We start from the raw sequence: 22,768 nt of genomic DNA on the forward strand, positions 1-22,768 counted from the left end.
ACTCGACCAGCGAGGAAAAACGACCACCACACCAGGAGTCTTCTCAGATCACGCTTTATTGGAGAGCCTTTTAGTTGTAGGAGAGCTTGGGCGCAAGAGAGCGTGCACCCGAAACACAGCCGCTTATATAGGAGAATCGGAACGCGGGTCTTTCTATTGTTGGTCGCCTGCCTTTCACCGTCACCAGGTGTCATGGGATTGGCTGGGGACTCTACCTGGCTCGTGCACTCGCACAGCCCAGGCGTCCCGCCAAGCACCGTCTGGGGTGGTTACCTCAAAGCTGCAAGGGAGTGGGCGGAGTCTCGCCTCGGCTCCCTACAGTTCCCCCTTCTTTGTTTTATGGCAACAGGTAAGAGTAGAGGTTGGGCCTCTGTCTAAGACATTAATGAGAGGACCTTGCACTGGTCTTCGCCTGAGGGGCGCCTTCCCCAGTGATGACCAGGCCCGTCCGATGCCTTTTTTGCAGAGGTGGGATCTTGGGCATCAACCCACTTGCAACCCAGCATGCTCTTCTTGAGGAGATGAGAACCATCTCCTCAAGTGCAGTGCACTTGCCTTGCACCCTGTCCCAAATTGCAAATTGCATACCTGTCCCGGTGCAATGGGATCCCCTGATCCCTCGGGGTGCTAAGGCTATGCAGAATGGTAAGGCTTAACTGCCTCTCAGGGCCGTCAGCCAAATCTGGGGTGAGGATCCACACTCCAAAGCGGCTAATGCTTGCAAGATAACAACCTTGTCCCTTCTGGTTTGGGCTCGAAGGCGACAGACCAACCATAGGCAGACCACGCATCCTCCCAAGCAGCAGGCTAAAAACATTCTGACTCCCACCCGCTCTTTGAAAAAGGACACCGCAGAGGCAATCCAGTCAGTAAATTGTAACAGCCCACAGCATCATTGGTTTAGCTATCACAGGGATTGCTATTAGCACTGTTGCTAACAGCAGGAAGATCAGCTGCATCTTCAAGAGGGGGTTCTGTTGCAGTCTCCACCGGCCTGGTCAGTCTCATTGGCACCCAGTGAGGTACTTCTTGACTCTGTGGAAAAACACAAACAGCTCCCCTGGATCTCGTTATTACCGGATCCGGTCCATACCATTTATTATTAATAACATCCTTCCACATAACCATGTCTTTAGTATCCATGGAGTCTCTTGTCATATGCCAATCTGCGGCAGACTGATCGTTGTCATTTAGAATTAAAAAATTAAGGGTAAAGAGCGCAAGAGAAAGTCTTTCCCTGGGGGACGCGGACTCAGCAACTCCCCCTTTTTGTTTTTGAAGCATTTCTTTTATGCTTCTATTAGCTCTTTCCACTATACCTTGTCCTTGAGGATTGTAGGGCAATCTGGTGGTGTGGGCAACCTGCATTTGTGCGCAAAAGGCGCGAAAACCATGGGAAGTATAAGCAGGGCCATTATCCGTCTTGAGTCTAAGGGGCTTTCCCCAAGCTGCCCAAGCTTCTAAGCAGTGTATTCTGACGTGAGACACCTTTTCTCCTGCCAGAGGTGTGGCATGAATGACACCAGAAAAGGTGTCCACAGACACATGTAAATATTTCAACTTACCAAATTCCGTCAGATGAGTAACATCCATTTGCCATAGGGCGTTTGGTCTCAACCCCCTGGGGTTTACCCCCACATGGGGAGGATGAAGAAAGGTAACACAAGATTTACAGGCTTTAACAATATCTCTTGCCACATGCCTGGACAAATTATATCTTTTCCTAAGGGTATTAGCAGGTACATGATACAATCTATGAAAGTCTTTTGCCAATTCTACAGGATCAGCAGCAACCAGAGCCATAGCCCGAGTTGCCTGGTCCACCAAATCATTACACTTTGCCATCGGGCCCGGCAACATAGAGTGGGCACGAATATGTCCAATATAAAAAGTATGTTTTCTGTTTAAGATAAGGGATTGAATCTGTAACAAAACATTAGAAATTGTACTGGCCTGCTTAACTGAAGCAGCAACTTCAAGAGAAGCAACGGCATTTACAACATATAATGAATCAGAAAATAAGTTAAAAGGTTGATCAAATCTTTTAAAAACTTCAAGCACAATTAAACATTCAACAGCCTGTGGGACATTCGGCCGAAAAATAAAGACTACCGGCTTTTTGTGTCCTTGAACAAAAAAGGCACCTTGTCCAGATTTTGATCCATCCGTAAAGATGGTTAGAGCATCAGCCAAGGGCTCCTTTGAAGTGACAACAGGAAAATACACTAAATTTTTGTTAACTATGGCAAGCAGAGGATGCTTAGGATAATGATTATCAATTACATTTGGAAATGAGCAAACAAGAATTGCCCACATATCCATTGTGGCTGCTAAAATTTCAACTTGCTCACGGGTGTATGGAATAATTAATTTATCTGGAATTTTTGCAAAGTGCATTAAACAATACTTTATACCCAAAATTGCCTGCTTAGCCACTAATTCAGGAAAATATTGAACAGTTTTTGCTCCCACAGAATTGCCGTGGAGCCACAATAAGAGGCCATTTTGCCAAAGAACCCCCGTGGGATAATTTTTTGTTTTTAATATACATAAATCAATAGGTAATTTCAAATCAACCCGTGAAAGTTGAGCCCTAGACAAAGCTGCCTCAACCTTTTGTAGGGAATTTAGTGCTAAAGGTGTCAGGGATCTAGAGGAGGTGACTTCAGGGTCGCCCTCCAAAATAGCAAATAAAGGTAACAACTCTGACCGAGGGAGATTAAGAAACCCCCTTATCCAATTAATATCTCCTGCCAATTGCTGAAAATCATTAAGTGTTTTAAGATGACCAGTTCGAATGGAAAGTTTTTGTGGTTTAATCTCAGTAGGAGAAACAATGGTTCCCAGAAATTGAACAACACTAGTCTGCTGAACCTTCTCAGGGGCAATAATTAATCCTTTATTAGCTAAGGTCTCCGTTACCTGCCCAAACACCTTATGAAGAGTCTCTACCGAGGGAGCAGCCAACAAGATATCATCCATATAATGGACAATCTGTACTTTTGGAAATTTTTCCCTAACAGGGGTTAATGCAGCCCCCACGAACAATTGACAAATTGTTGGGCTATTAGCCATCCCTTGGGGGAGAACTTTCCACTGATAGCGAGCATCTGGGGTTTCATGATTAACCGAGGGCAAAGTAAAGGCAAAGCGCTCCCTATCCTTTTCATAAAGAGGTATGGAAAAAAAGCAATCCTTAATGTCTAAAGCCAAAATAGGCCACTCTCTAGGTAAAGCAGAGAGCAGTGGAAGTCCCCTTTGGATGGGTCCCATAATTTGCATCTGGGCATTTACTGCTCTAAGGTCATGTAATAATCTCCATTTTCCGGAGGCCTTTTTGATCACAAAAATTGGGGTATTCCAAGATGACACTGAAGGCTCAACATGCCCCAGCTGCAGCTGTTCCTGGACAAGAGTTTGAGCCGCTTCCAATTTTTCTCCAGAGAGGGGCCACTGAGGAACCCACACCGCCTTTTGCGTTAACCAAGGTATGGGTACCGCACCTTCAGTGGAAGCTTTGTTTTCAGAGGCCCCTAAGAAAAACCCAAACCCTTCCTGTCCTGTTTAGGAAGTGGCTCTATCAGCTCCTTGCATCCTTGGAGATGCCAACCAAGCCCCAAGGCTGGCACAAATCCTTGCTGTTTCATCATATTCTGACTGGCCTCAGAATAATCATTAGTTAAAGTTAGCTTTAGCTGTTGCTGCACATCTCTTCCCCAAAGATTGACAGGGACGTCTACCACAAATGGCTGCATTTTTCCAACCTGGCCTTCGTCTGTTCTCCAAGTCAATTCTTTTGCACTTAACTGTGGGGCATCGGCATAGCCCAGCCCTTGTAAGGTCTGGGAGGATTTCTGAGTTGGCCATTGCTTTGGCCACTCCCCTCTTTGGATGATGCTTCGATCTGCCCTTGTATCCACCAATCCCTCAAATCTTCTCCCTTCCACTTGGAGAGTTAGCATGGGTCTTTGGTCTAAAGTTATGGACAGGCATGTAAGGTCGACTCCAGTGGAGCCTAGCCCTTTATCTCCTCTCTCTATCTCCTTAGCAGGGAAATTGCCATGAAGAGAAGCAGAAGCTGTGCAATTCTATCCCCGGGAGAAATGGACACCACTCCATGGGGGACATGACAGAGGACCTTGATAGTCGCCGTATAGTCAGGGTCAATCACTCCTGGGAAAATTATTAATCCTCTCATTGTGGAGGAGGAGCGTCCTAAAACTATTCCTACAGTGCCTTCATCTAGGGGTCCTGTCATGTCTGTCTCCACAATCTGGACTCCCATCTGCTGTGTTAATACCCGTCCGGAGGTTGCACAGTGGTCCAACCCTGCGGAGCCTGAGGTTGCTCTTCTTGGCTGGGGAGTTGTTGCGGGTGCTGTCTGGGAGCCAGAGTCTGAAATGCCCCATAAACTTTCGGGCCCTTGGGACGAGGGCCCTTCTCTCCGTTTTTTGGCTCCTGTTCCGAATTAGTGTTAGTAATTTGGGGGATAAAATGTCCATTGATGTCTCTAACTGACCTGCATTCGTTGACCCAATGCTTTCCCTTTTTACAACGAGGACACACTCCTGGAGTCCTTGGCGGCCTGGGTATATTTTGTACAGGACCACCATTTTGTGGGCATTGCTGTCTAAAATGTCCCAACTGACCACACTGGAAACACCCTTTTCCTTTACTATCTTTTGCGGCCCCGGCAGCCGACAAGACAGCAGCTGCCAGCCCCGCATTGGTCAGGGGGCCACCTACTTCTCTGCAGGCTTTTAACCAAGCTTCTAGGCTTTGGGTTCTTACTGGGGTAATTGCCCTCTGACATTCCTTGGTGCTTTGTTCAAAAATGATTTGTTGTACAAATGGCATGGCTGTTTCCAGATTTCCTAATACCCGCTCGGCTGTCTCTAGCATACGGGCAACAAAATCAGAAAATGGCTCATTAGGGGCCTGCATGATTTTTGTTAGATTGCCAGCCACCTCTCCCTTGTTTGGGAGGGCTCGCTAGGACCTGTAAAAAACCTCGTTTACCTGGCGGTATACTTCAAAGGGATATCCTGTCTGGTCTACCGAGTAGATTCCCTGCCCGAGAAGCATGTCTACGGTCCAGTCTGGGTGCCCGTCACGGACATTTTGTCTGTATTGGGCTTGAGCCTTGTCTTGTACAATTGACCAAAAATCAAGGAACTGCCCGTGATTAAGGCAAGTACGGGCCACTTCAAACCAATCCATAGGTGTCATAGCATTAATAGTTAGCCTTCGAAGCAAGGCAGTGGTATAATTGGCCGTCACTCCATAAGTCCTGACTGCCTCAACTAAATCTTTTAACTGGGAGTAGGAAACCGGCTCAAAATTTCTTTCAGCAGTAATGGGATTCTCAAAGACTGGGAAAGCGGCTGCTAATCGCGACCAGGTTTTTTCTTTTATAAAGTGACTCTTCCCTGCCGGCGGGCACGGCGGGGGGGCCGACGGGTGAGGGGCAGCTCCGTTTCCTCTCCCTGGCTGCTGCGGTACTCCCACCCCTAGGGGGCGCCACCCTCCATATCTGTCTGCCTCGTGCTCCGCCGCAGCCTCTTCTAACTCTTCACTATCAGCTGGATCGAGCTGCTCTCCCTCCTCCTCTAACATTTCTTCCTCTGAGTCACTCACAAGATTACTATATTCTTGGTCCTGCCCTTCCACATGTAGGGCTGAGAACCGGTTTGCTTTTAAAGAAGGGCACGGGGGTCTCCTTGAGACCCGCTCCTCTCTGAAACCCTTCTCCTTTTGTGAGGGCTGCAGCCCCTCTTGCTTTAATTCTTTAGGATCCTTTTGTCTTTTTTCCCTTTTTCTTTTAGGCCTATTTTCCTCCCCCTTACTGTATGCTGACTCTGATAGACTATCCTGATGCTGCGTTAGTACTTTGCGTCCTTCCTGGATTAAATCAAACCCTCCCTCCTCGAGGCAAGTGCGCACCATCAAAAAGACAAGCCACAAGGGAAGAAGCAATGCAAGCAACCAATAAATATCTAAATCTACAGTGAACAGCATACCGGGGGATTTTTACCGACGTCTCCTCTCCGCGTGTTGAGTTCTGGCTCCAATTCGGCCTCTCGCGCGGGTCCCGTCCCAGGTTCGTTCCCGAGTTTCGGCACCAGTTGTAGCGACCGTCTACTCGACCAGCGAGGTAAAACGACCACCACACCAGGGGTCTTCTCAGATCACGCTTTATTGGAGAGCCTTTTAGTTGTAGGAGAGCTTGGGCGCAAGAGAGCGTGCACCCGAAACACAGCCGCTTATATAGGAGAATCGGAATGCGGGTCTTTCTATTGTTGGTCGCCTGCCTTTCACCGTCACCAGGTGTCATGGGATTGGCTGGGGACTCTACCTGGCTCGTTCACGCGCACAGCCCAGGCGTCCCGCCAAGCACCGTCTGGGGTGGTTACCTCAAAGCTGCAAGGGAGTGGGCCGAGTCTCGCCTCGGCTCCCTACACTAGTGCTTTACCACTTGAGTCACAGCTCCATTTACCTGCTCAGGCTGGCTTTGAACCGCAATCCCCACCTCTTAGCCTCCTGAGTAGCTAGTATTACAAGTGTCAGCCAACAGTGCCCAGCTGACACATAAATGTCTTTTGTTTAGTGACCTAGGAAGATGGCTCAGTGATAGAGTATTTGCTTCTCATGCATGAAGCCCTGGGTTTGATTCCTCAACACCACATGAACAGACAAAGATAGAAATGGTGCTGTGGCACAAGTGGTGGAGCATTCACCTTGAGCTTAAAGAGCTGAAGGACAGTGCCAGAGTTCAATCCCCATCACTAACAAAAAATATTTTGTTTACATATGGTGGAGTTCCTTTCAATGTATATACTATTTTAGATAAATATGAAGAAGCACTTAAGCACCTTACATTGTATAAAGATAAGAGTTATGCATTTCTGGGAAGAAAGTCATTAACTTACATTATGTAATGGTGTGTGTGAGGCACCAAACGGTCTCTACATCTTTGTCATTCTCCTGAAATTTGCCTTGGGTGCAGTGCAATGTTCAATGCTCAGACCATCTCAATAGACACATTTGGCATTTGTCAAAAATGACAAATCCCAGAGTGGTACTGGTGGCTCACAGTTATAATCCAATCATGAGGTTTGCAATGCGAGGATTGCGTTTAAAAGCCAGCCTGGGCAGGCAAATCTGAGTCTCTTACGATTAATTAACAATGAAAAACTTGAAAAACAAAAAATGGAAGGAGCCAAATCACCAGTGGCTCACGCCTGTAATCCTAACTACTCAAGTGGGAGATCTAAGGACCACAGTTCAAAGCCAGACCAGGCAGGAAAGTCCATGAGACTCTTTTGTTATTGTTGTTGTTGGGTCTGGTCCTGGGGCCTGAACTCTGGGTCTGAGCACTGTTCCTTATCTCTTCAGCTCAAGGCTATCTCTCTACCACTTGAGCCACATTGCCACTTCTGGCTTTTTTCTTTTTGCTTATGTGGTACTGAGGAATAGAATCCAGGGCCTCTTGCATGCAAGGCAAGCCCTCTACCACTGAGCCACTTTCCAAGCCCTCCATGAGACTCTTATCTCGAATAAATCACTAGAAAACCAGAAATGGCACTGTGGCTCAAGCAGTAAAGTGCTGTCTTTGAACTGAAGACCTCAGGGACAGCGCCCAAGCTCAGAGTTCAAGTCCCATGACCGACCAAAAACAAACAAACAAATAAAGGATCCCTTGTAGGAAAGTCTGTAAGACTCTTATCTCCAATGAATCACCAAAATGCCAGAAGTAGAGATGTGGATCAGGTGGTAGAGCACTGGTCATGAGTGATAAAAACTAAGAGACAGAACCCAGGCCCTGAGTTTAAGACTGAAGATCTGAAAACACACACACACACACACACACACACACACACACACACACACACACACACAGGAAGAAAAATTGCTATTTTAGTCCAAATGCACGTACAGATGTGCAGGTACATAAGTTTCAAAGAGGCAGAATCAAATATGATCACAGTTTGGAATACCAAAAAATACCATGTCCCATCAGTTCCTGGCAGAGAAGGAAGGCATGTGGCATTCCACCCTCAGGGAACTGCTCTTGGGGACATTCTGGGAAATCCCTCCACAGGAACACATCTGGACTACTGGAGAGTCAAAGGTGGCAAATTCCTCAAGAACCAGAAATTCACATTTCACTCCCTCCAAGGGGCCTACAGCTCCAAGAGGGTCTTTGCACTCACTCCCCAATCAACAATACCTAAAATACAGATAGGATGGGGAAGAGTGAATAGGGAGAATTAGTGGGGAGGCCTAGCGTCCCTGTGCAAGTGGTTAAATGGGAAAAGGACTGACCTGAGTAGAGACACAGGATATGCAGGTGGAAGTTAGGGAGGGGAACAAAGATGATGAGGGCATCAGTCCTACAGGATACAGACATGTGCAGACAGGGTACACTCCAGAAAGAGAATGCTGGAGGAGGTCAGGGGACAGGAGAGGGCAATAGAAAGAACTGATTGTAAAGTATGGTAAGTAGAAATAAGACTTCCATACTGGGGCCCAAGGGCCCTGGGTTCTATTTCTGACTCTACTGAGTGGACAAATCCCTATCCTCGCAGCCTCAATTTACCCCACCTGGGAGAAAAGTAGGAAGAAGCACAGACTGTTCTGGTGCTGCCACTGAGGTCACAGAGGAGGAGAAAGGAGAAGCTGCAGGTTTGAAGTAAACCCAGACAGGGGTGGGAGACTGGGGAGCAGCATTCTCTCAGCACCATACTGAGGCACTCAGTTATCTGCCTCCTAACCCCTCGGGGTGCCATCAGGCTGCCGATTATGGTGCAGAGCCCCAGCCCCACGTTGAGCAGGAAGCATAGGGCTGCCAGTAATAGAGTCACTGCCTGCAGAAGTGACACCTTCTGCTTCTGCACAGCCAGTCAGCCCCACCGGCCCTGTAACCTTGCTCCAAGCCTAGGCACATCCACATGGTGGCAACAGTAACAACTCAGCAAAAGAGTGTGGCCCAGGCACCAGGCCACTCCACAGCCCACCTTCACTTCTTCTGTTTACAGGCTAGCAACCCAGATGCTACCACTTAGTCACCACCTCAGGGGGGAGTCGCAGCCACCAACCCACAAGTTGGGGACTATGGAGTCCTCACAGTCAAGATTCCCACTTCCACACTTGTTAGACAACGAATATATCTGTTACCTTGGCCTTCTGGAGAGTTCCAGTCTATCTAGGTGTGATATGTGGGTCTGATATCAGATATATCCCTCCTCAACTGAAATGGTGCATCTTGCTCCTCCATGGCTCCCCCCCTTGCCAAGTGAGGTGAGAAAGAGCAAGAATTGGATTGTTGGGCTATAAGCCGTACGTGCTTGGTGCTAGTGAGCAGGGTGCGTTTTGGTGGTTCAAGTGTACCCCAGGGATCTATCCCTCTTCACAGCCTCCTCTGCGTCTGTGAGCTATCCTTGAGGAGTCGAGCTTCTCAGGCTTTGCAGATACTGCTGGAGCCTTGCCATTGCCCTGCCTCCAAGGTCTCAGACTCCCCACTGCTGTTGGCCAAGGCCTGAGGACACCAAGACCCCAGGATTTCAGTGTCCGCAGCCATGAAATGGGGTCCATGCTGTAATCAGTGTGTACTGTTCCACTAATGGGCCACAGATGTTGGGTGTGCATGCACATATATAAACCAGAGAGCATTGCCTGCTGCCTGTGACATCTGTCTGCCATTTCTACCAAAGTGTTAGGGAGGCAACATGAGACTGTCCTCTGGCCTCTTCCTCATGAAGGTACAGTCCCATGCATGTCCTCTGGACACTAAGTGCACGCCGATCCCTTCCAGAAACCTCCAGTTTAGTGTTTGTCTCTATCCAGCCCCATTAGGCAACCATCAGCCAGCACCAATGTGGGCTAGACCCTGTGCCAGGCTCCAGGAGGATGTACAGGAAGCCCCAAGCCCTAAGAGTTCAAATGACTGAGGGCTGAAACACCAAACAAACATGGAGTGACCCAAGACAGGCTAATGTGGTGAGGGCTCTGAAGAAAGACTTTCTGCACCACAGAGAATCTGGTCCTCCTGATCCACTGCTCATCCCGAAACTGCTTCTTCCCTGATGCCTTCCTGTCTGCCATGTTCCACATGTGCCCTCTTGATTCTCTTCTTTCCAGCCTGCCACTAATCCTGGTGATTTACAAGCCACAAACATAGATAACTCTCACCTCCCGTTTCTTTTGGTTCCAGGCTGAACAGTAAGGTCAGTATTTCTGACATCATAGCTTGAGTCAATATCTGTAACAAAACTTTGAAGGCTTGGGTCACCTTGGCTTGAATCCACATTCCTGGGGATGACACACAAAAATTAATCAAAATAGGCAGTTTTGGCTCAAACTTGTAATCCTAGCTACTCAGTGTGATATCTGATTTGCTATTCACTGGAAGAAAGTTTATTCTAGCCTCAATCCTTCCTGCGGTAGCTAATTTTCTCTCCTGAGCCCCTTTCCCTTGGTAAAGAAGGATATCCATGGGAACAAAAATGTAAATTCAGAAACATTTTTGCTAAAAGTAAACTTCTCTCTCTCCCTCAAGCTTCCCAGACTGGCAGCTTTGCAGTTTATCACAAATTTTGCTGAATGCCACTAACAATTATGATGCTTATCACCAGCTGTACTGAGTTCTTTATTACTCAGGAAGTTGTAATAAACATCATTCCTGTTCAGAAAATTTCAGCGCACTGTCAGAAGCATTGACTCGTGTGTCCCCATTTGAGCTTCTGTGTGGTGTGAGGGTGCATGCTGACATGCATTCTCTCTGGGAAAAGGATTCCCCTTCTTCAACATCAGGGCAAAGGTCCAATGTCCCAAGGCATGTTTGACTCAAGGCTATGATTTGCTTCTGTAACCTTGCTTGCTTGCTTTGGTAAACATCACCTATGTGAAAGCACTTCCTATAAAAATCCCCCCTGAACAACAAACAGGGCTGTTCTCTAGCTCTGTGAGCTGAGGACAGATGGAATATGGCTAAATAAAGAACTTCCAGCCAAATTGCCTGAGTGCTGTCATATCTTCCTGGGAAATTGGAATACTACAATTTAAATTGGAATACAACACAAGTGGCTAAAATCTGAAGACTAATCTCCATTTGAAGCCAGCCTTACAAGAAGGCCCATGACATGACACTTTTATCTCCAATAAACTACTCAGAAAAAGAAGAAGTTCTGTGACTCAAGTGATAGAGCACTAGCCCAAAGCATAAAGAGGCTCAGGAACAGCACCCAGGCCCTGAGTCCAGGTGCCAGTACTGGGAAAAACAAATACAACAACAACAAAAAAAAAACGGGTAATCAACTCTCCTGTCTTCCTTGTCCTTACTTCTCAGCCTAGTACTGTCTTTGTGTGTTCTGTCACAGTGCTGTTGACCAAGAAGTCCTTTGCACACAGAAAGCCTGCTCTTTCTTACCTGCACTGGCCACATCATTCATTCTCTATTCTCCATTCGATGTTAAACATTTTTTTGGGGCGGAGGTCCGGTCGTGGGGCCTGAACTCTGGGCCTGGGAGCTGTCCCTCAGCTCTTCAGTTCAAGGCTAGCACTCTACCACTTGAGCCATAGCGCCACTTCCGGCTTTTTTCTTTTTTTTTTTTTTAATATTTTATTTTATTTGAGAACATACTTACAGAGGGGTTACAATTACATGGGCAGGATAATGCATACATTTCTTACCAAGCATTGCAGCCTCCTCCTTTGTTTACCCTTCAATGGCTTTTTTCTTTTTGCTTATGTGGTGCTGAGCAATCGAACCCAGGGCCTCAGGCATGCAAGGCAAGCTCTCTACCACTGAGCCACTTTCCCAGCCCCTCTATGTTAAACTTATTTGTTCAAGGCTGATGTTCTATGTTGGGTCTTCGTCCGTCCCACGAAAGATGGATGGGGTCTGAGGAAAGGTAAGTGTGGCGCTCGCCTGTTCCCCAGCCCAGGAGACAATCAGACGCAGCAGGGAGCCAAATCCAGCAGGTAGAAAACTCATTTATTAACAGAGAGCAGCCCTTATTAAATACAAAAAGGGCGGGTGGCATGGCAAGGGAGGAAGAGGAACCAATCACTGTCAAGGTCACACCCTATCATGCACCTGAGCCTTCATGGGCTGGTTAGGCACTGATAGGAAGATCAATTGGGCTCTGCCCACTCTACTCTCTCCCAGCGCCATCTTGGCTGCCCATGTGCTCTATAGTAAATTGGGCTCTGCTCACTCAACCCCCTCCCAACGCCATCTTTGCTGCCCATGTGCTCCACAGTTCTATTGTTGAGTCTCACCTCTACTGTATCTCACTTTTTGGAGATAAGAGTTTCAGCAACATTTCTTTCTAGTCTGGCTTCAAGCCTCCATCCTCAGTTCTCAGCCCTATAAGTAGCTAGTTTTATAAGTGTGGGCCACTGGTAGCCAGCAAATTTGACTATGTTTTGGTACCTTATATATGTAGAATCATAAATATAGTTTTTATTTTTAATATGGTTTATTTCACAGTATTTTAAAGATTCATTCTTGTTGTAGCATGGTCAGAATGTCATTCCTTTTTAAGATTGAATAATATTCCCTTGGCTGGTTATACCACATTTTGTTTACCCATCAAGAGACATTTGGTTTTCTACCTTTCTACTACTGTGTATAATGTCATGAATAACATTATTATCTTTTACATTGTGCACACTGTTGTAAAAACACGCCAGAGACATCCTTTTATAATAAACTGAGGTGAATCCCCCTGTGGCTTTCCTTCATATTAACTATCAAAGAGAAAACTTAAAGCCAGTGAGGCTCATATGGAGTGACCAACTTAAATATTTTTCATCCTATTTACAAGGATATTGCTGTATTCCTATATAAATAAATATCCAGCCAGGTACTGGTGGCTCATGCCTGTAATCCTAGCTACTCAGGAAGCTGAGATCTGAGGATTGCCAGGTTGGGCAGGAAAGACTGTGAAACTCTTATCTCAAATTATCCACCAGAAAATCCAAAGTGGTTCTGTGGCTCTAGTGGTAGAGTGCTAGACTTGAGCTGAAGAGCTGAAAGAAAGTGCCCCGGCCCAGTGTTCAAGCCCCATGTTCAAAAATAAATCAATAAACAATATCCAACAAGTTGACAAATCAGGCAAGGCCTTTGCAAATTTGTTCTTCTCTTCTCTGGAAACTTCTTCTACACCTTTGTGTGGACCTGAATGCTTAATAGTTCCTGTCTTTGATCCTAGCTTATCAGGAGACTGAGATCTAAGGATCCATGTTCAAACCCAGTCTGGAAAGCCAATTCTGACAGACTCCTATCTCCAATACACTAGCAAAAACTTCAAAGTAGAAGTTTAGCTAAAGTGGTAGAGCATCTGCCTTGCAGGAAAAAGCTAAGCAAGTGTATGGGACCCTGAGTTCAAGCCCCAGTACTTGTACACACACACAAAAGGAAAATAAACTTTGTTTAATTCGTTCATCTTTTCAGCAGCTAGATCAGAAGTTCTGCCACAGAAAGGCCTTCTCTGGCCATATGACCTAAAATATTAACTTCCTCTCAGTTCCTTGATTTTCTCTCAGAGCAGGTCTCAGTTTGGGCCTCCCTCTGAAGGGTGTGAGCTCCAAACTCACTCTATTTTATAACATCCTTTTCTCTAGCAGCACCTAGTCCCCATTATTGAAAATCAGAAAATTGGACCTCCTTCTGAGCAGAGCAGTTTGCAAAAAGGGTCGCCCTCTTCTCTGGGTCAAGTAGCCCTAATAGAGCTGACAGCTGAGGATTTTATCTCATACAACTCTCAACCACGGGAAGGTAAACTGAGGACCTTCCCAGGATAAGAAGTAATTCCTGCTTGAGCAAAATGTATCAATCAATGTCACAACAGGAAGGAAACTATTCAGAATATATCTTCCCTTCCCCTCTCCTCTTCTAGCTCTCAAGAGGATTTTGAAAAAAATTGGATTTAAGTGTGGTTATTTTTCATATCTTCCCAGAGTCACTTGTTCAAAGCTGCACACCAGCCCAGGTTGCCCACAATAGGAACTCCACCTTAGGAGCCCAGCTTTAATCTTGGACCTCTTTCATCACTCTTACAATATAGGATGCACCCAACAAGGGAAGGCGCTTCAGGGGCTTTATCCTCCTCCCACAGACAAGTTAGTTCCAGAGGGGAAACTGACCTGGCCATCGACTGAAAGTGAACCAGAATAGGATGAGCTCAGAGTGAGCCCTCCTAATGGGAAAGTCACAACCATTAAGTTAGATAATATATAATAAAGGGTTGCCTGTCTGTGGTGGCTCACACATGTAATCCTAGCTATTCAGAAAGCTGAAGTATGAGGACTGGGGCTTGAACTCAGAGCCTGAGCCCAAGGCTAGTGCTCTACCACTTGAACCACAGTACCACTTCCAGCTTTTTCAGAGTTGGTTATTGAGATAAGATTCTCATGGACTTTCCTGGTCAGGCTACCTTTGAACCACAATCCTCAATCCTCAGCCTCCTGAGTAGCTTAGATTACAGGTGTGAACCACCAGTGCCCACCTGGCCCCCATTTTTCAGATGTACCTCACCTCATTCTCTTTCTCACTCAGAACCAGCCACACACCACTTCCTCCTGATATGGGGTTTATTCCAGCCCTGAGACTTTCACCCTAGCTATTGCCTCTGTCACATGCCCCCAAAGCTGGCTCCCTCTCAATCTACAGGTCTTGGCTTCAGTGCTACCTCTTCACAGAAACCTTTTCTCTATGTATGTGGATTCTGGGGTTTGAACGGGTTTGAAATCAGGACCTGGTCACTGTTGCTTATCTTTTTAAAATCTTAAATATAGTATTCTACCATTTGAGCCACAGTTCCCAATTATGCTTTATTGCTAGTTCATGGGAGATAAGAATTTCAGAGACATTTTTTGTTGAGACTGACTTTGAAACATGATCGTCAGATCTTAGCTTCCTGAGTAGTTAAGATTACAGGTGTTAGCCACCAGCACTTGACTCACAAGGACTCTTTCTGGCACTCTCACCTGCACTATTTATCTTTATATAGTTGTTTCATATATTGGTTTATTGACTTTTCACTTGGCTTCCACAAATAAATGATCAGTTGTGTCTTGGGTAGGTTCCCTGTCTGCTCCTAGCCTACATTTTGGATCATTCACACCTGACATGCATCTGATGAATGGTGAATCTCTCCACCCACTGTCCCCTTTTACTTTCTTTTTTTATTATTTGTTGTATGGTCTTTGGCCTTGAAATTAGGGTCTGGGCATTGTTCCTGAGTGTAATCCTAGGTTGTTAATGTTAGCTTCTTGGGAGGCTGAGATCTGAAGACCGTAGGTCAAAGCCAGTCCAGATAGAAAAGTCCCTGAAACTCATCCCCATTTAACCACCAGAAAACTGGAAGTGGCATTGTTGTTCAAGTGGTAGAACACTATCTCCTACTTGTAATTGCTTGCAAACATTAGTTCCTCTGGCTTCAGTAGCCAGCCTTTGGATTGAGACATGATCTCTCTATGCAGCCTTGGCTGTATAGGGATTATCCCTCCTATAATTCGTTTTTGAGTATACTTCTTGCAATCTTTCACATCCCAATAACAGGTCCCTGTGCTCTCAACTGCTATTATCTTTGATGTCTTATAATACTCTCCACCACTTTCTCGAGAATTGCTCTGCTCCTGGGCCTGAATACTGCAGCATATTCTGAGAAGAGTGGTAGCTATTCGCTAGCCACACCCATCCTGCCAAATCTCCGCCTTAAATTATATTTAGTCTAATTATGAGACTACCCAGAAGGAAGTGAATATTCTGCTAACCGCCCTCCTCCAACCCTGCTTCTTAGTAGACAGTTTATGATCTCAAATTGTGGCTCCCCAGAGAGGAATCTTTCACTGCTGCTTAAAAAGAAAGACCAGGCAAGGAAAACAACACAGAATCCTGGCCTGGAACTGTGCTAGGACTGGGGTTCTTCTGCAAGAAACAGAAGGGAATGGCAGGCAGAGTGGTACCTAAGCCTCTCTTCAGAGGTGACTGCTTGACATTATAAAGCAATTGAAACTCAGATGACAAGATGTAATGGTTAAGCCAGGTAAGTAAACTGGCTCTCCTTCTATAGGGAGAGGTAAGTTGGAAAGATCTGCAAGAGTTGGGCACGGTGGCACTGTTGAAGGTACTCTTTTTACTTGGACAGCCTAAGTTTTCTTTAATTAAAAGGTACATGCCCATGGCATAATTGAATGTTCTGTCCTGTATAGATCCCTGGATCTCATATGGTAGTACCTCATGTCACACTTTAAGAATGGTGGGTTCCAGCTTGTTGAGTCTTGGCTCATCAGAACACAGGGAATATTATGCAACTTGTTTAAGCTATGGGTGCTCCATTATTTGTTCAATATTTGTCTCTCCCTCAGGTCCTCAATTACCAGTTGGCAGTTTACATTTTGTCCTCAAACAGACAGTTTATATGGACCAACATATTTGGCCCTCAGAACTAGTGACTCTACCTGGATAACATCCTCCCCTCAAAGGGAAATCTTCCTGTTATAACAAAATATAAAAAGACACCTAAGCTCCAGATTTCCACCTTGTAGGCATATTTTCTTTTTCCAATTGTGGGGCTTGAACAGTGTCCTTGAGCAATTCAACTCAAGGCTAGAACTCTACCAATTGAGCCACTGTGCCACTCCCAGTTGTCTAGTGGATAATTGGAGATGAATATCACAGACTTTTCTGACCGGGCTGGCAATGAACCATGATCCTCAGATCTCAGCCTCCTGAGTAGGTAGGATTACAGGTGTGAAGCCAGTTCCAGCCATCATTTCTTTCTTGCAGGAACATTTCAGGGGTATGGAATAGCACAACACCACATAAATTTGTCAGCAGCTGCCCCGGGGAGAACCAGATGATTAGACCAAAATAACTAACCTTGATATTGCCTTTGCTGTCCAAAAGGATATTGTTGGGCTTAAGATCTCAATGTGCGATTGTGTTCTGCTGTAATTAGTACAATTTGTTTGAAGAATCTCCTGGCTTCAACTTTATATAAGTGGTGGGATTTTCAGATAGACTTCAGAAGGTAGCCCCTAGTGGCCAATTCCATGATGAGATATACATACTCTTTTTTCTCCATCACCAGGTACAACTTGATGATGTGTCTGGGCCATCCAGCCTTAAAAATGTCCATCTTATTCTCTATTCAATGCCTGGAGGACTCTCCCATATGACGTATTTTAAACTGCCATCTCGGTGTCTGTGAAGTGGTGATGGGACAGTTTCACTCAGGTAACTTGGTCAAGGAGTTCTTTTGTCTGGTATTGTTTGATGATCTCCTCGTCAAGCAGCTCGGGGATGATTCTTTGTATTCTGCGATCCTCCTGCTATGAAAGCAGGTAGCAAGTCTCCGAAAAATTAACTCAATAAAATAATGGGAAACCCGGCAAAAAGTAAAAAAGAAATACCAAAATCCAACCAACAAAACCTGCAACCAAACAGATCATCAATCTAGCTTTGAGTTAATCCAGCAGCTTACCAAGCGAGAGCTCCCAGCACTGTTAACTGACAAATGTTGGGGCACAGTGGCTTCCTATATACCCTACATGACCTATCACAATGGAGCAATCACAACTGTGCATAGTGACATCATGGGGGAAATGGACAAATCAGATTCAGACCAAGTGAGGTCAGAGAAAAAGTGGACCAATTACAGCCTGCCACCATTGACACTGTAGCTCTTAGGCCTCCAAGACTGTTGCTAGAGATTCCAGGAGGACTTGAGGTTGCTATGGTTATTTTCATGGAATTTTTGAAACCACTAAGACAGTGGTCAATGTCCTCTGACCTATGAGAGCACTCCTGCATTATATAAATTGCTTCTGTGGAGACACTAGCCAATAGCCTCCATTCTTGATGGCCACCTTATCCTATGACTTGTTCCAGGAATGACACAGCACAAAGTCCTCCATCCTTCTTAAGGACACCTGTCTCCCACAATTTACTCCTGAAGGGACAAGGTCCAGGCTGGTTCTGAGCCACAATCCTCACAATTCAGCTTCCAGAGTAGTTAGGATTATAGGCCTGAGCCTTCAGTATTTAGCATCTCTCACTTTTAGAAGAAATATATTTTTTGTTTTGTTTTGTTTTAGAAAGGGTAGTTGTAAGGTCGGGGATTTTGCTCAATGGAAGAGTGCCTGCCTGGTGAGTACAAGGCCCTGAGTTCGGCCCCTATCTCTGGGGTGGGGGGAATGTTATAAAAGAAAGGCTGGTGTTAGATATGTCCTTTTCTTTTAGCACTTTGAATTTGTTGCCCTTGCTGCCTAATACTCTTTTTTCTAATGAAAAATTGGTCATAATATCATTGAAGATCACTTGTGTGTGAGGAGTTGTGTCTCTGTGCTTTGGGAGGACTGCTGTCTTTGAGTATTTAATTAGAATGTGTTTTAGTGTGGATCTATGGGATTATGCTAATTTTTTGTTGAGCTGCTAGATTCCTGCATATAAGGGTTCATGCTTTTAATGAAAATTGGGAAGATTTTGGTAATTATTCCTCCAAATACTATGCAGTTTTTCTCTCCTGTACATTATATATATAGATATATACACATAAATATACATTATACATTATACATACATACATTATATACATATTCACATTGTATATGTGAATACGCTAATATAAATATATATTCCTACATATTTGTATTATATATATATTTACATAAATATATTTATTTTTCACATAGCTTCTACTTTTGTGATTGTTTATGGAAGTCTAGATTCGTACAAGATACTTTGTCAGAGATAGAGTTAGAAGTTTCCTCTTTATATCTTGGTGAAAATAAACATTTCTTGGCAAGGATATTGAAGCAGGTACAATCTAGCCTTACTCTCTCTCTGATTTACTGTCTCTGTCAGGTTTCTGAGCACAGGACCATTGCTTGTCAGGTTCTTCTATTGTGCACTGTGATCTTTTGCAGTGTCATGTTCTGCTTCAATGGACACCAGGCCTGCAATTGGAAGAGGAGCTGCTCCAAAATCAACCTGCTTGGTGCAAAAGTTCTTCTGGAGTGGCCTTAGTAGATGCCCCTGTTCCAGGACTACCGACTGCTGACTGTGGACTGCACAAGCACAGGAACTTTTTTGACCCAAGTCAGAGGTCTGCAGTGGAGCCCGGGAGTGCTGCCCTGATTGTGGTTGTGCTAGGAGCCAGGCTGGGGGCAGAGAGACCTCACTGTGGCCTGACCTCTGGGGCGCAACAGGTTCAAGGGCACTTTCCAGGAGACATGTGTAGTTGTAGGGAGCAGAAGCCGAGCTCCGAAGGCCCCTAAGCACATGCTGGAAAATGGAGCTGGGAGGGCCAGGCTGTCCAGGTTGTCAGGGGGCAGGCGATGAGCCTATATTAGTAGTCTTCAGGGTTCCAAATGAAGATCTAGACTTGCTTGCTATCTGGAAATGTCCCATGCTGTTGAGGGTAAAACTGCCAAGGCCCACAGTTAAAGGACAGGCTGGTGGCTGGCAATGGAATGTTGAAACTGGAGTGCGAAGACATCACAGTGGGCTCTGTGGGTTCCCTAACATTGCAGAGTAGGGATGCTGGAACCCAAGGAGATACCAGGCTCTGCTGGCTGGGCACTAGATAGACTTCTGGATGAAGCCTTGCTGGATGGACTAGCAGAATCCATGGTTCCACTCACCCACAGGCACATGAAGCTGCCTAGCATCTCCCCAGCAGATATCATGGGGACAGCAGCTCTCCCAACTTGGACAAGGAGGTTCTGCTTGCTAGAGGATGTGGCCTATGCTGGTCATAGACAGGAAATAAGCCTGCTGCTGGAGGAAGCTTTTGCCCCTTCCAAGGCTCCTGGATCAAGAGGAGCCCTCAGGAATACGCTCATAGAAAGGCTAGTCTCCACACACAATGAGAACATCTCTAGTTGGTTTGAATCTTTGGGGGGGTCACGTCTTGGAATGCAGTGGTATTGTAAGAGGAGTGTTATTGACTTGTTCAACCTGAATTGAACCTTGATTCTTACAACAAAGCCTCCTTAGTAGCTAAGATTATACATGTGATCTACTGGTGCCTAACTCCATCAAAGTTTTTAAGCCCATGGCTCTTCAGGGAAATCATAGCCCTGGGTTTCTAGGAATCAAGATGCATGCTAGGTACGAAAGACCTTTGAGCCTGGCATAAGTGGAGGAGTAGAGAGGGCCCCCATGTCACTGGGTGTTGAATCAGTACAATTGTTGGCATGAACATCTGGCAAACTTGCTAGATAGGCAAAGATCCAGAAGAAGGAAGCATCAGAATGCAGGGTTTTAAGCACAATTTCTGTGAAATGAAGGAGAAACCTTAGTGCCCTGCACCCCAGGTCATGACATGCCTGCAGTCAGATCGTAAGGAAGCTAGGAGGCCTCCAAGAAGGCAGTGGCATTAAATGAGTCCTGGGATCATTCGCCCAGTGACAGATGTAAGAAGCCGCAGGCTTGGACACCACGCTGTTTATCCCAGGCTTATTGCCTTATGGTTAGTCTAGATGTCATAACAGCCTTGCTATAGATTCCTGGAACCAGAGACTGAATGACGCAGGACACTAAGCTCAATTGAAATCTGAAACGAGGACACCACCAATAATATCAAGGGAGTGAAGAGCAGGGGCCTGAAGCTAGGGACCAAGTGTAGAACCAGGCAGTGGTGGCTCACACTAGCTACTCAGGAGGCTAAGATTTTAGAATCGAGGTAAAATACCACCCAGGTATTAAATTTCATGAGATTTTTCTCGCTAATTAACCAGGGAAAAAAGCCAGGAGTGGAAGTGTGGCTCAAGTGGTAGAGCACTAGTCTTGAACCAAATGGTCAGACACAAACTCTATCTGACCCTGAGTAGTAAGGACTACATAGGAGGCTAAGATTTGAGGATTAAGGTTTGCAGCCATCCTGTGCGAAAAATCCATGACACATCTCTAATAAAAAGCAAGAAATGGAACTGTGGCTCAACCGGTAGAGCACTAGTCTTGAAAACAAACTCTAAACTCGATTCTCACTCTGAGTGGTAAAGATTACTTAGGAAGATGAGATGTGAGGATTAATTTTTTGTTTGGTTTTTTTTTTAACTGTATTTTTTTGTCTTTTCTTTTTTGGTTCTGGGGATCAAACTCAGGACGTTGCACTTGCTAGGCTAGCGCTTTGCCACTGAGCTACATCCCAGCCCCGTGAGGATTAATTTTTGCACCCAGCCAGGGCAAAAGAATCCATGACACTTATCCCTAGTAAAAACCAGATGTGGTACTACCTCTGTTATTGAAAATCTTGCAATTTCTCAGTGACTTTTATCTAGAACTTCTCTGTTATTTTCAAAGTTGAATGCTTCTTTTTCCTAATTCTGCATTCTGATGAATGTAAAATACACAAGATTTCAATGTCAGGTTTGAAATAACTCTCACATACTTGACTAACATGAAGTGCCAATGAAAGCATTTGAGCTTCATCTTCAATGGGGAAGCAACAGCCTCTGAATCATTTTTATTGATAGACAATTGAAACAGAAAAGGTTGACTTCTTAAAATATGCTTTTTATTGTAAAAATTCTGTACAGAGGGGTTACAGTTACATGAGCAAGGTAATGAGTATATTTCCTATCAAGCATTGTTGCCTCCTCCTTTGTTTTTCCCCTACCATCCCTCCCCTCCCACCTCCACAACTACAATTCCCCACACCCCCCATAAATGGTAAAGTTCAGTTTTCAACATAGTGTCTTGTACATCTCATTGTTACAATGGATCAACCTATATGCCTATTTAAGCATTTTCCCTTCCCAAATTATAGAACTATATATACAAGATGCAGAGTATCGACAAGAAAAACAGTGAATACATGGGTTATACCATGGAGGAGGAACAGACAAAGAAAAAATCACATGGTACAGAAAGGCTTGGAAAAATTTATACTAAGGGAAGTAAACCAGCCACAAAGAAACATAGGGTCCACTGTTTCCCTTATTTGCAATGACTAGTATATATCTGGGACAACCAAAAAAGGTCAAAAGCTATGTACATACAACCAGATAAGATGATGTTAAGCAAAATAAATCCCAAGATAGGGACACAAGTATTTTTTTTACTTTCTTGTTATTGTTTCTAACGTATTTATAAGAGGTTAACATTTTAATGAACAGTGATATTCTGCAACTTTATCAATCAACTTCATTTCTTTCACATGTGCCCAAATTGGAGGGCTTTTTCAAGAAGATAAAAACAGAAAGAATAGGAAAATTATCGGTAGACTTCTATCTGGAGAATCGACTCATTTTATAATCAAGGAACAAAAGAATATTTCAGTGAGGAGGATATTTTTCAAAAAATCAGGGAAAGCATGAATAAAGGAAAAATGTAACAGAAGACATGTATTCTTTGCATTCTAATGCTAGGTTTATTCAATAGAATATCTTTATTGTACCCAGCAAAGCATAAACACAACCTTACTTAAAATGCTACAAAGTTACAAAACACAAAATTTATAATAGTATATGTACACTGCTATGTATATAGTATATATATAGCATATATATAGTATATATATATATAGCATGTACTATATATACTATATACAAGTATATACTATATCTATACTATACAGATATAGTATATACATAGTAGTGTAAATAAAATAAAGGCAAAAGAGAAATGGAGAGATGCAGAGTGAGTGAGCAAGAGAGAGAGAGAGAGAGAGAGAGAGAGAGAGAGAGAGAGAGAGAGAGAGAGAGAGAGAGAGAGAGGGCAATATACATATTGCCAAGGCAAACCTGCAAT

At 44.8% G+C, this 22,768-nt stretch overlaps 1 long non-coding RNA gene across 1 annotated transcript; it reads right to left on the reverse strand.

Moving 5' to 3' along the window:
- Positions 1 to 729: 729 nt before the first annotated feature.
- Positions 730 to 17,509, reverse strand: LOC138818278 (uncharacterized). The gene is made up of 3 exons (XR_011369033.1): positions 16,892 to 17,509; positions 10,192 to 10,311; positions 730 to 1,035 (listed from the first exon to the last, which is right to left on the reverse strand). It is a non-coding gene; the product is annotated as an uncharacterized lncRNA (long non-coding RNA).
- Positions 17,510 to 22,768: the final 5,259 nt, after the last annotated feature.

Source organism: Dipodomys merriami, unplaced genomic scaffold (assembly GCF_024711535.1).
Source record: "Dipodomys merriami isolate MVZ:Mamm:240054 unplaced genomic scaffold, mDipMer1.0.p SCAF_729, whole genome shotgun sequence".
In the NCBI taxonomy this organism is placed as follows: Eukaryota; Metazoa; Chordata; class Mammalia; order Rodentia; family Heteromyidae; genus Dipodomys; species Dipodomys merriami.